Raw genomic sequence first — 9,661 nt, 5'->3', positions numbered from 1 at the left:
GTGATGTAGGTATGTGGGGGCGTGTTAGAACGAGCCGTTTTAGGTAGGCGTGGTTGACTCTTAACTTTTATAAAGAATATCTCTTTGGATTTGAGACTTTAGTCTTTGCAACTTTACAGATCTTCTTTATGCACCAAGAGCTTGTAACACTCCAAAGAGAAAGGAAAAATTAAAATCGCATCATATGACCCCTTTAAGATACTTTTTTGAAAGAACTTTCAAACCACCACAACACCAAACATGTCAATAGGTGTAATGCTTATCTTAAGGAAGTATCATTTTGTTTGAGTGAAGTCAACAGCAGAGAAGGGCATTCATGTATTCTGGAAGATACAACTGCTTGGCTTTGGACTCTCATGTTATAGTGGGAAAAGTACTATAACTTTCACTAAAATTCAGTTAATTCATTTAATTTTTTTTTTTTATCTCTTTGAAGGAACGGCTTAATGACTCGGCAAGCAAAGAAAATGTCTTGTGAATGCAGTACATTGTGGTTAAATAATCATATATTGTGTGCCTACTGTCTGGACCATAACCATCCGCTTTCTTTAATCCATTAAGTAATAAGGTCATGGATACAGCCCACAGTCAAGCTTACAGACATGTGGTACATGTTCACATCACTTGCATGTCTTAGCACTGACAAGTATTAGCTTTGTATGCAGTGCTGAAGAAAAGCGCATGTAAAAATCAATTCCTGTAAGAGGGCTGATGTCCATTCCTGTGCTGACTTTCATTTGTTGTGATGTTTCTACTTTAAGCTGTTTGTTGTCTACTTTTTTTTTTGGTGAGGTTTTCAGATACAGTTCAAAGCAAACAGAAAAAAAACAGAAAACTGAGAAAAAGAAAGGGGTGGACAAACATATTTTGTCATGAGTAAAAGAGTCACCATATGAACCCTAATTTAATGTCCCTTACATATTTATTTCCTTTTTCACCAGATATTTCTTCATTTTTCCCACCAGAGTTGTTAAGCTTTTGGCTCTTCAGACACTTTATCAACAGGCTGAGCCCATGTATGTCTAAATTCCAGTCATTTTAAAGGAGGTAATAGGATTTGTCTCAGAATATTGAATAACATCACATGACTGACATTTTTCTCTCAATTCTCTCACTGTTGGAATGAGGCTAGTTCAAAACAGTCCTGTGGAGATTTTTGTTGTAATGTGGTGAAGATTTGTGATGATGATAAAAACAAAGAAGTTCTTTCCTTGAAAATATGATGTGGTAATGTGGTTACATTCGCATTGGAGACAATTTCATTGAAAGTTTAAGAGGAAAAAAAACAAGTGCTATTGCGAGCAGGTGATCTGCAAGTCAGCCAAATGAATTGTCTGAAACAATTTGAAATTTCATAATAATTCTGAATTATGAATACTATGTAGTCAGCTACTGTTCTTGGTACGTGTTCAAGCACTATGGCTTAATTAGATCAAATTCACATTTTCAAAACCAAGCGCACTGTTACGTACAAGGGTGAAATAAGGGAGAAGATATTATTTAAAAAAGATACAAAAACACATAACATTTAAAAATTGTAAAAGAGTTTTTTCCCCTAATCTTCTTTCATATATCCTTTCTGAATTGATTATGCTGTAATGTGAGATATTTGACTCACACTTGAACTTATGCTGAAGTGCTTTCAACCTTTGCCAAATAAAAGTGTAAAGAGACGCAGACACACAATCATTCAACATGTGGAGGAAAGCTCTTAGCAGTTTTTTTCCCCCTCGAGAAGAGCAGATTTAGCAGAAATTATATATATATATATCCCATTTTAAATGCTACACAGCTGTGGCAGAGGGGTCATTGTGCTAGAAGGCCATCACTTGGGCCATAAATCTTAGGAAATTGGCACATTAAGAATGGAGGTTTTTGAGGAAAGACTAGAAAGGAAGACCATGGAAGAGAATGTGGAGTCATTTCCCCTCTCTATTATGCTGACTTGTGCTGATGATCCAAGTCAAAAACGGAAAGAACGAAAATTGGATTACATCAAGTAATCCAGTCTTTTTTTTTTATCTGGATTAAACATTCATTACGTGTTGTTCTAACTTTGTAAGATTAGGATACCTTTGATCCAAAAAATAAATAAATAAAATAAAGAAATATTCAGAATTATCCTGGTCCTAACAGAATGATGTATACAGGGTTGATTTCAGAAACAAAATGTAATAAAACGTTAAAATTGGTCAAATAATACAAAATTTGCATCTCATTTACACTTTTGTGTATACCCCAAACAGCTGTCAATATCAAACAAGAATAATACATTAAATTTAAATGTCATTTATCATTGTATATTAATTAGGCTACAATGTTAAAAATAGTTTCTAACATTTTTGCATCCCATATTGTATGGCTATTTGTTGCCTGTTTTTCTTTATACTGTTGTTGTCCACATTGTGATGTATTAGTCCCTTTTAGAGCACTGGTAGTCTGGATTTGTGTAATGTGGAAATAATTGTATGTGAATTTGGGTAATCCAATCCAATTCAAAGTTCCTTTGAAAAAAAAAAATAGCACAATTGTAAAATACTTTACCTGATCCTAGATAGCAAAACATGGGATTTCCAAACCCACATCATTCTAATCCAGATTATACTTTTTTTTAACAACTGATCAGATCAAACCCCACATTGCAATCCTAACCTTAATTTAAATGTATTTAAATTAATATTTGTTAGTTAATATTTTAGACAACTGGATTGAACATTTAACAAGAAAATAAGATATGACTTTCTATTTATTTAAAAGTCATAGGCTATATGCGCCAAGACTAACTATTTTAGTTAGAATGTTTCTCTCTCTCTCTCTCTGCTGCTGACTCTCCGTATAAGAAGATTCATAGATTGAGCGTATGTACAGATGATCGATAGATCAATCGATCGATCGTTCCCAGTAAATCCCATTTCCTAAATCCCAAAGGCAAAGCCATACCGTTTTGGCGTCCTCAGGTAGCGTGTACCCATGGCTTGTACCTGTGTCGTGTGACGACATCAAACAGTGCCGCTAAATTCTTATTTGCATTGACCACCAGTGGCCTACGACCTTAAAGTTTAAGTTTAATTAGATTAGAAGCGCTGCAATAGGTTGTTTGCAATCACGTGATTCTGATGACGCACGAAATGCAGCTGGAGGGCAGGAAGTGATTTTTCTCCATAGAAATCACTAGCAGAAGCTCAAAATGCCTGTGTTTTGCGTTGTTTATGGATGCTCAAATCGGCCAAACCGAGTTTTACGTGCTGCTAACAGGACCAACAGCCACATACCCTGTAACTTACATGCAGCAAAGTTTCAGGAGTGACATATATTCCACATCCCTCATATAAATACGGGATTCACTTTCGAAATAGCTTGTATACAATCAGGGTTAAGCCGGGCTCACACTACAGGATTTTTGGCTGGATTTTGCTGTAGCGGACAGATTTCCATAGTTTGCGACAAAACCCCCGGATCGTGACCAAATCGGTGCTCGTTGCGGTCGCCGAAGCTCGTTAGGTATGAGCAGGTCAGCAACTTGATCCGAACCTGTCTCGAGCTATCACAGATGCTACGATATTTTCAAACCTGTTTGATATTATCGCCACGTGATCTCGTAATGTGAGCGACACAATGACAAGGTGGAACTAATCCAGCCAATCACAAGATAGATGGTATAAACACTCTTATCATGCATCTTTATGAACAGAAACGAAAAGCCACAAATTAATCAAATCAACTAGAAATAAATGTAACAAATGCATAGATTGTGTATATAATACCACGTTTCATTGTACTGTTTAATTACGTCCAACTCTTTCTGCAGTACTGACAATCCTTGTTGTCCACGTCTTCCAAGCCATTGTTTCTTCCATATTCTCTTTTTTCATGGGTTCTTCTTTCTTTCGGATAAAATAACTGCACAGACCAATTGACGGGCCAGTTGATCTTCCATGCTTGAAGATATGGCCTATAATCGCTGTAATTTCTCGCGAGAATTTATGTGAGAAAACATATTTTCGCTGATGGTCGGGAACGCCTCTTCACTGAATGTTTTGTAGTGTGTGCACCTCGTTAGCGTTGTGTTGTGTAGTATGCGCGCAGCTATGACAAGACGACGACAGATGAGAACAAATCTTGTTGCGTAGTGTGAGCAAAACAGTGATTCGGCTAGTCTTTCAATCCTGTAGTGTGAGTCAGGCTTTAGTTGCTTAGCCTATATCCACCGCCTCAATGGCACAGTAGCCCCTCACTGCAGAACACCAGATCCAGGGGGAGTGGTTGGATCCACAGCTAGGGGGTGGAGATTGGTAGGTTTAGGGGTGAAGATGGGTGGGTTTAGGGATCAGGGGGTGGAGACGGGTAGGTTTAGGTATATGTAAGGTGGGAGGAGTTGGATCTGGATCTTGTGTTCTGCAGTGAGGACCATCAGGCAAGTATTTCAATTTAGTTTAAAAATCGCTCCTCTTCATAACATAAGGATCACGTCCAACATATGTTGTGATTATAAATACCTTTCTCTTGTAATAGCATGGTGGTTGAAGAGAGATCCCCTCATATGATTGTAAAGCGCGTTGGGTGTACAGCAATACAATGAAAGTGCAAAAAATGCCTCATGCCTAAAACAGTACAGTACGGACTTTCCTCCATCTCATTCGTTCTGCTTTTTCACTCCTGAAACTTTGCTGCATGTTGGTCCTGTTAGCAGCACGTAAAACAAAACTTTTATTCAAATTCTGAATTTATTATAGCCTAGAAAGCGAGCAAATAGCGCTTCCATATAATCACTAAAAAAGCTGTCACTCACTTCAATTTATCACAATCTCACGATGTTCCTTTATAATCAGTGAAGCTCTCTGAACTGCAAATAATATCTTGTTTACATCGTGTCTACGTGTGGCGTTTAGCACTGAGTGAATTCTAACTGTCTCACGCTGATTGCGTGAGAGGTGGCAGCCCAATGTATTTATATCTTTATTAATATCTTAATATATTATTATATCTTATGTTAACCATTTGCACACACGAGCATTATCCAGTTCCGCTCCTCCCGACCACAGATGCAGGTTTACAAGACACTTTTTCCTGTGTTTTTCAGTCAATTTCTTGACTTTTCCCCACTTATGAACAACACATTTTCGTACATGATAAAAGCTCCTTGTGGTTTCTCGGTTTGGCCAATTTTAGCATCCATAAACAACGCAAAACACAGGCATTTTGAGTTTCTGCTAGTGATTCCTATGGAGAAAAATCACTTCAACAACGCAAAACACAGCCATTTTGAGTTTCTGCTAGTGATTCCTATGGAGAAAAATCACTTCCTGCCCTCCAGCTGCATTTCGCGCCTCATCAGTGACGTCATGTGCAAACAACCTATAAACAAAATCAAAAACGCCTGTTTCAGAGTGAAAACATTATTTTTAAACTGGATATAAATGTTATTTCATTCCAATAATTTCTAATCGGGTGTTACGATATTTTCGGTTTCTAAGATTTTCGGTTTCAATGGGCATACATGAATATTCATGAGTTTCCTGGACTTGCATGTGGAACTGAGAATTTTAGTTCACGCTCCTTGAATCTCAGCAGATTTAACGGAATACTTCAAAAAAGGTAAATATATTTTCAGTGTTGCACAAACTTAAGTCTAAACTACATTTGTTCATAATTTCGTAACACTTTATAATGTTTTTATTTGCAGGTCTTGTGCAGCCGTCACTGACTGAATGATTGCAGGCATTCTTTGTGTAATGTTGGGATAAAGCACCGCAAACTATGATTTCAGTTCGTTGTGCTGTAGCTTATTAGTTGTTATCATTTGAGTGCACCAACTGAAATAAACTTGTATCTGTGGACTAATAATTTTTCATCTATCCTGGTGTGATTGTTCTTAAACTGTTTAGCATATTTACAAAATGAACAGGAATCTAAACCACACACAAGCATGAAAGTGTTCCTTTAATAGGCCTACATACGTAAAATTTGTATGGATTAAACAAAATAGTTTGGACAAGTGTAAAAAGTAGCCTACATGTAAGTAAGGTTCTTTGTTCACCAACTGCATTTATCTGATAAAAAATATAGTCAAAAACAGTAATATTGTGAAATGTTTTTGCAATTTAAAATGACTGTTTTCTATTTTTTCCCTGTGATGTCAGATCTTGACTTCTCCAGTCTTCAGTGTGACAAGATCCTTCAGTGATAGTTCTAATATGTTGATTTGCCACTCAAGAAACATTTCTTATCATTATCACAGTTAGAAATGGTTGTACTGCTTAATGAAGTGTGGAAACCATTATACAGTGCAGGATTCCTTGATGAGTAGAAAATTCAGAAGAACAGCATTTATTTGAAATAGAAATCTTTTGTAACATTATAAATGTCTTTACTGTAATTTTTTAAAAATTATTTTAATGCATCCTTGTTGAAGAAAAGTATACATTTCTTTAAAAAGAATTATAGCAATTCCAAACGTTTGATTGGTAATGTCATGAATCAAATGCCAGAATCAAGTTTAGAAATGTATTATTATTATTATTATTATTATTAGGCTACATATCTTACATATGATCTTATAATAGCTTTATTATGTGTCATATGTTTATACAGCAGATTCAATAAGGATGTTTACATCACTCTCGTCTCCTATGTTTTTTTGTTTTGGTGCATAAATCTTTAGTTTGTAATAAGAATTCAACAGTGGATCATACTCAAAATTCAGGAAAACTTTATTAATCGCATCCTCCATGCCTGGATTTTGGATTTTGAGTGTAGATCGCTATTGAATTCATATTTTTAAAAACAAAATGTCACTGTCTCACATAATATCAAACATCCACACCAGCGTTATACTAACATCTAGTTAGCAAAAGCTAATCAAGACCTTGATCCAATCTTTATTCCACTTTAAGTGCTTCTAATTAAAGCCAGATTAAGAATATATATGTATATGAAACCTTATGACTTATAAATTATGTTGAATGAGTGTTTGTTGTGCATGAAAATAGATCATGCATTTGTATCAATGATCATCATTGTCATCCAGGTACAGTGCAACACATGGTCAAAGAAGAGATGACAGAACAACATCAGTGTAGGCTGCAAAATGTTTATTAGACCAATGGTGGTGGATGTTATTTCATTCATTGCCAGAGGATGAGTTTTAAAACTTAAAAAGTAACAGAAGAGCATAGCAATAAATAATTGAAATAGTTGGTGCACATATCTATGCTACTATTGTAAATCAGTGTTGCTGTAATCATCCAGATGTTCTGGGATTTTTGGTTGGTTTCACTGCAAGTGGAACCTTAAACCTTGTGATAATCTTCATTTGTAAACTACAAATGAAGAGCACATCGAACTGAAAACATTGTATACAGCTGAGGTTTGTACTTTATCCCAACATTACACAAAGAGTGCAATCATTCAGTCAGTGACGGCTGCACAGAAGTTTGTGTGAACAAAAATGTGCACTGCAAACTAATAAAAACATTATAAACTGTTATGAAATTATTCATCAACTGTAGTTTATGCTTAAGTTTCCGCAACGCTGAAAACATATTTACCTTTTTTGAAATATTCCATCAAATCTGCTGAGATTCAAGGAGCGTGAACTAAAATTCTCAGTTCCATGCGCAAGTCCGGGAAACTCATGAATATTCATGTATTTAATGCCCATTGAAACAGAAAATCTCAGTCCTGTGCAGCATCCAGGCAAAACCATGCATCCATATACTAGTGTTGTCAAACGATATTTCTTTTTTTTTTTCATTATTTCTAAGTGGTTACGGTTGGAACAAGAGGTCACAACTGAGTTTTACACACCACAAATAAAAACAATCAGCATTCAAGACAGATTTTTATTATTCACACAGGGAACTCAAGACCGAAATAATGAAAGAGGACACCAAGAGAGAGCTACTGGAATATCAGCCTAAACTCAGTGATTCCCTCTGTATCCGCTGTCTGCAGCCCTTCAAATTTCTTGTCAACAGCAAGCGCCAGTGTCTGGACTGCAAGCTATTTGTCTGCAAGTCCTGCAGCCATTTTAATAAGAAGGACCACGGCTGGGTTTGTGATCCATGCCACATGGCCAGGTGAGCACCTGACAGACACGAGTGTGATTTATATGCTCACATGACACATGTCAAAGGAACAACATAAAGAGAAATGAAATAAAACACAATAAGCAGAACGAATTTCCGTGTAAATAATGCGGAAAACAATTATTGTTGTAAATTGTCAAATTCAATTCAGTGGGACAATGTAGGCTAAGAATAGTCTCAGCCTCAGACGTCACGCCCACGGAACGTTGGCTAAACGTCTGATGCATACGGCACAAAAAAAGTGGAAACACTTCAGCAGTTTCGAAGCCGTCATCGGATTGGTTAAGTTATACAGGATTTCCGGGAGACGCGTGTCGCGTTCTTTAACGTTCCGCCTGGAAACAAAGATGCCATGATGCCAAACCCCCTCACGAAAGAAGAAAGCCGTCGTGTTTACAACTTTGACGACGAGCGCTTATCAGGATCAACTAAACGCTGGATTTTCAAAAGTATGTGAAAAATTTTAAGTTCACGGCATAGAATCTTTAAAATACGTCCGAGAGTTTTACACACTGTTATTGTGGAGACATTTCCACGCCCCGAAACGTGATGCTGAACGAAACGATCTGTGATTGGTTGTTTGACATGTCGGTCAAACGGCCTCATGGGCGGGCCTTGGCCAATGAAAGCTGCTTGTTGTTATTTTAGCATGTGTGTTTGCCTCAGTGTTATTTTTTTAGGATTACTGATAAACTAATGTAGTTTGATTTGTATTAGTTTTCTATTTTAGTTTTAGTTACAGTTGTAGTCATGTTGTCATTTTATTAGTTTTTTTATTGTGTCTATATAGGCTTTTTATTAAGTTTTACTTTTATTTAATTTGAGTTATTTCAGTACTTCAACATACAAAATGGAAATGAAATAATATATATATATATTTAATGTATTTATACTGTATATATGTACATGTATATGTATATGTGTGTGGCTGTACATACACATGTAGTTGTTTTTTGGTGTTTGGCTTAGTGTTATGTTAGAATCATTATTATACTCATACCTTTTGTTCTTTTAATATTTTGAATTGTTTTTAGCTTAATTTTTTTTGTTTTCATTTAAATGTTTTAGTTTTGAAATGTTGTTGTATGCATTTGTCATTTTAATTTAATTTATTTTATTTTCTTAAATGTGTGTGTATATATATATATATATATAGTATTTATAGAGTTTTAGCTTTTAGTTTTAATTACTTTTTCTTATTTGTAAGTCGCTTTGGATAAAAGCGTCTGCTAAATGACTAAAAGTAAACTAAAAGTTATGGTGGCGACAATTCCACGCCCCGAAACGTGACAATGAAGGAAACAAACTGTGATTGGTTGTTTGACATCAAACGTCAGACGGCCTCATGGGCGGGCCTTGGCCAATGAAAGCTGCCATGGATTCCAGACCTGCGTGTTTATGCGGTTTAAGGTTAAAAAAACACATTATTTTCCCGTCTTTCTGAAACGCGTCGATTTTTACAAAGCTCATCAGTCTGAAAAGTGAGGTGTGCTCTGATTGGCCAGCTATCCAATTGTATCCAATATTTGAATCGTCAGTGGCAAATTCTTTAAATATAAAAAACGTACTTACAG

At 36.0% G+C, this 9,661-nt stretch overlaps 1 pseudogene; it reads left to right on the top strand.

The window, feature by feature from the left end:
• The window catches only part of LOC107725235 (melanophilin-like), a 20,832-nt pseudogene that overhangs the window by 1,115 nt on the left and 10,056 nt on the right, over positions 1 to 9,661 (top strand).

This window comes from Sinocyclocheilus rhinocerous, unplaced genomic scaffold, assembly GCF_001515625.1.
Source record: "Sinocyclocheilus rhinocerous isolate Xijiao unplaced genomic scaffold, SAMN03320098_v1.1 scaffold3807, whole genome shotgun sequence".
In the NCBI taxonomy this organism is placed as follows: domain Eukaryota; kingdom Metazoa; phylum Chordata; class Actinopteri; order Cypriniformes; family Cyprinidae; genus Sinocyclocheilus; species Sinocyclocheilus rhinocerous.
This window is presented reverse-complemented; position numbering and strand designations above follow the sequence as displayed.